The 4,756-nt window shown below is 35.3% G+C and overlaps 1 protein-coding gene across 9 annotated transcripts in view; it reads right to left on the bottom strand.

Annotated features, from left to right (window-relative positions):
- Window positions 1-4,756, bottom strand: part of LOC128247032 (glutamate receptor ionotropic, NMDA 2B-like) — a 1,034,258-nt gene that overhangs the window by 707,405 nt on the left and 322,097 nt on the right. For 5 of the 9 annotated variants that reach the window (XM_052965637.1, XM_052965633.1, XM_052965638.1 and 2 more), the window contains exon 2: window positions 1,348-1,426. The gene's annotated coding sequence lies outside the window, so the exon portion shown is untranslated. Of the gene's footprint in view, window positions 1-1,347; window positions 1,427-1,788; window positions 1,865-4,756 lie in introns of those variants that run through there. The other 4 variants (XM_052965636.1, XM_052965641.1, XM_052965640.1 and 1 more) reach the window with 1 other exon arrangement.

Genomic DNA, 4,756 nt, shown 5'->3' with positions numbered 1-4,756 from the left:
CCACTCACAAGGCTGTTGTCGGCTGGAGGTAATAGTAGAAGACTCTTGCCCAAGGTGCCACGCTGTGGGAGTGAACCCAGAAACATGTGATAGGTAAGCAAGCTTCTTACTACACAGCCACTCCTGCCCCAAATAAATTTCAATTATTTTCATATTTGAACCAGGCACTACACGTGAGGAAGTTTTGTAGCTTTGTTCTTACAGTCTCCTCTTAGAAAATGTTCGGCAATTTGCATATTCCTTCGCTTTCTCTCCCCCTCTCGCTCTTCCTCTGATTCTCGTAGGAGTGGCTGTGTTGTAAGTAGCTTGCTTACGAACCACATGGTTCCGGTTTCAGTCCCACTGCCCTGGCACCTTGGGTAAGTCTCTTCTACGACCAAAGCCTTGTAAGTGCATTTGGTAGACTGAAAGAAGCCCGTTGTATATAGGTATATATATGTATATATGTATGTGTGTGTATATGTTTATGCGTCTGCGTTTGCCCCCCCCACGTTGCTTGACAACTGATGCTGGTGTGCTTACGTACACGCAACTTAGCCGTTCAGCAAAGGATACCGATAGAATAAAGACTAGGCTTACAAAGAATAAGTCCCAGGGTATGATTTGTTCGACTAAAGGCAGTGCTCCAGCATGTCCACAGTCAAATGATCGAAATAAATAAAAGAGTAAAGGAGTAAACACACACGCTTTCCTCGCACATATACACTGCGCATACAGTCAAATTTTATCTGATTCTGAAAATCAAACACACACACACACACACACACACACACATACACACACACATGTATATATATGCAGGTGCATACACACACACATATACATGCAAAGAGAGAGAGAGAGAGAGAAAGAGAGAGGGGAGGGAGAGGGAGAGAGAGGGAGAGAGGAAGAAAGAGAAGTAGACAAATAGATAGTTAGACAGATAGGTAAATAGATAGATAGAAAGATGGACTGACAGATTCTTTGATAAATGCTTGTGTGTATATAACTTTGAATGGAACTGTTTATAGGCCAGAAAGACTGATAATCATTTCATAATATTCATCCTCAGAATATTTTGTGAATGAATGAGATTCAATTCACAGTTGTAAGTGTAACATTTACAAAACAAATAAGTTATAAGTGATTGAAAGATGTATGACATTGTGGTTAATTAAAAATAAGCTGGTGATCTATTGAATTCCCGTCCACTGAAATTGGTTTAAATTTATGTGAAGATTTTGTTGTGAATTAATCAAAAGTCATAATTGATACAATTGTTAAATGATTTCATTATCAAATTAGTGCAAAATAGCAATTATTGGAAATGGAGAAATTGTAAGAGCATGCTGGTATATTTTGTAGTACCTTTTTTTAGCCGTAAAGTATATCCCAATATGTATTTGTTGGTTGCTCGCGGAAGATAATACACATTAAATGCTCTTACCTGGAAACAAAAGAAAGAAAAACAATCATTATCTATATTTTAAACGACATTTAACTGAAATTTAGATATTAATATTAGCCAATTGCATGCATGACACATGTAATTTCGAGGTATATGCGTTTTTGGAAGCTGCCTGTTTGGAAACGACTATAAATTCTGAAGTATACACTGGAACGTTGACGTAAGTTAGTTTCTGTGAAGAATATCAGAAGTGTGATGTAAATAAATTATAGCGGATAAATGATCATTTAAACATTGGGTTAAGTGTAACAGAAATCGGGCGATATCATCTATGCAGTTATATATATGATCGCGATGTATTAACATTAACACGTTTTACACGTCTTAAAATCTCTACATACCTTGCTCATTCTTCTTTATGTTTGAGTTAAGAGTGTTCCCAGTCTTACTAAATACGTGGCTGAGTTGGTGTGTTGGTTGAACTGTCGATGCCTACACCCAAGTACGTGAATTTATTCACGTAAAAATCTCAGATGTATGTATGTATGACGAATTCCGTCTGAGGAAAGAATAGCTTTTTGTTATCTCAGACCTCTGTTTGTTTAAAATATATCCGGGATTGCCCGATATTTAAGAGATTCGATTTAGATTTCATAAAACGTTACATTCTAGCGTAGCTCCAGACAGAGTGCTTTCTGTATATTATTATAAATACTCAATTGTAAGGTTTTAACATTTTAAAACATTTCTGTTTTATATATTCAGCAATATAAAAGATATGAAGTTTTAAATAAAGAAAAAAGCAAACGAGAAATATATTCATGCAAGGACGTTATTCATACCGAAATGATATGCTTCTTCTATAGTAAGAGATTCATGTGTAATGCGTAAACGTGCCATATTCAAAAGGAAGAAAATATATTTTCGTTGGGAATATTAAATTCCTTTTACTAATACAGATTCAAGTTTGTAAAAATAGATAACTACGGTATTTTTAATGGAAATATTTTATCAGTTTTTACATTAGTTTTCTATATATTCCAAAATTATTGGCTTCTACACGCATTGACGTTATGATATCGACTTGCGCCATAGTAATGTGTTGAGATTACTCTTTCGACTTCTGTTTACTGTTAAGTTCAGGGTAAATAAATAGCCTCATTGAATGTTATGCATGTATCTACATCACGCTTAAGTATCCAGAGGAATAGGTCTATAACTTAAAGAACCTAGGAATGTAGTTTTGCTCTTAAAATTTTAATGTCAGTAGCATTTCCTTGTAAAATATTTGAGGCATACAATAGGCTCATACACTTACATTGCAATATGCACACACACACACGCACACACGCACACACACACACACACACACACACATCTATATATACGTACTTATCGTCAGAGGTAAGTACTTTCTCTTTTTCTTTATCTTATCCTGTTTTTCTCTCCTTTTTCTTTTTCCTCTCTTTCTCTTCAATTAATCACGTGAAAGCGTTATAATTACATTCCCTCTACCTCACGTCATAGTCGCTTCCCTTTCTCTCTTTTCCTGCTCCCGGCATATTCTCTCTCCCCCTTTTTCTCTCTCCTTATTTTACTCTAATCACACGAAAGTGTTACCGACGGGCTAAGTAACGCAATTAGCAGCAGAATTATTATAAGATAAGAGCAGCTTACGTCACTAAGCTAACAGAATCAATGAGTAGTCAGAATAATGCCTTGCAACATTTTTGACGGATCTTTGTATTCTGAGTTCAAATTCTGCCTAGACCAGCTTTATATTTCATTTTTTCTTAACTAATAAAACAAAGTACCCGCCTATTATTGTTTCTTTAATATCGATTCAGTAGTGATAATATGAAATCTCTTACTCGTGAAATTGCTGATATCGTGTCCAAATCAGAAACAAGTTATAAGTGTAGTTAAAGAGCTATACTGGCAGAATCGTCAGTTTCACTTTGATTTTCAACGCTCTGGGACCAACAAAATTATACTATCTGCCGAAGTAAAATTTGCAGCCCTGCACCGGTCATAGGAATACTTATGAAAGAACAGTAGAATGGCAAATTATTGTCGAGACAGATTAAAATATAGGTCTAAAAGTTTGGCACAGGGTCAGTAATTAGGAGAATGTGAGTAAGTCGATTATATCGATCCCAGTGATCAACTAATTCTTGTTTTATCGACCGCCGAGGCATGAAAGCTAAAGTCGTCTTTGACAGAATTTGAATTCACAATTTAAAGACGGTGCGGTAAAAATTCTGACAGCTCGCCGATTTAGCAGCAGATAAAATACTCTGCTCCATATTGATTCGCTTCATTGAATTCGGAGGTGAGACCTCTCTTAAAACAAGTTTAACTTTTATCATTTGAAGGAAGATGAAATAAATTCTAGCCAAGTATTGCGTTTGATATAAAACACTAAGTACTAAAGTTGTTAAGAGTTTCTGTGTTTATGACAAGATAGAAAGTACCCTTAGGGATCCACTACCATTAAAAGGAGGGCGAAAGTAATTGTGGCATTGAAACACACGTTATCACATTCACCGAGTTGCAGTATATTTCCTTGGTCCTGCCGGAGAGCAGAAATATCATTCTTTGTTTCGGTGTTATTTAACCTTACTTTAATGGAATCCTTATAACTGATGATTCAGTTCTATTATACAATTTGATCACTGTCTAATGTACTACACTCGTCAATGGTCGATAAAATTTAACTTCCGTTTCTTAAAGAACGCGATTTTCCAGTTTGTGACGTAACCTTGTTGAATTTTTTCGGAAAGTAAGTCCTTTATCCAGATACCATAATATTCAGAATTTGATTGCATTGTAAAGACACTCTGTCAAACTGTTCCTTTTAACGCATCAGATGGACTGTATAGCGTATAAATATTCTGCATACAATTTTAAGACATTTAAGTCACTTAAGTACATGTCCGCAATAATTTGTGTGCATTGTCTAATCATTATTATGAGCACATATTTTCTTGTTTCTTTCCTATAAGCATTTGTATAAACATGATCTATTTCTCTCTCTCTTTCACTCTTTCTTTCTCTCTCTTACACACACACACAGACACACACACACACACAGACACACACACACACAGACACACACACACACAGACACACACACACACACATTATCTCTCTCTCTTTGTAAATCTATATTCATGTATGCACATATACGTATATATATATATATATATATATAGAAACACACAAATATATACATATATAGGAGTAGGGTAAAATCATCTCAAATACTTTTTCTAAATTCATGTTTTGTTATACATACATATACACACATATATATGCATGTACATACACATGTGCGTGTGGTGTGTGTATGCATGTGTGTGTGTGTGT

This window comes from Octopus bimaculoides, chromosome 2, assembly GCF_001194135.2.
Source record: "Octopus bimaculoides isolate UCB-OBI-ISO-001 chromosome 2, ASM119413v2, whole genome shotgun sequence".
Classification (NCBI taxonomy): domain Eukaryota; kingdom Metazoa; phylum Mollusca; class Cephalopoda; order Octopoda; family Octopodidae; genus Octopus; species Octopus bimaculoides.
Note: the sequence above shows the minus strand (reverse complement) of the source record. Positions and strands in the feature narration are given on the sequence as shown.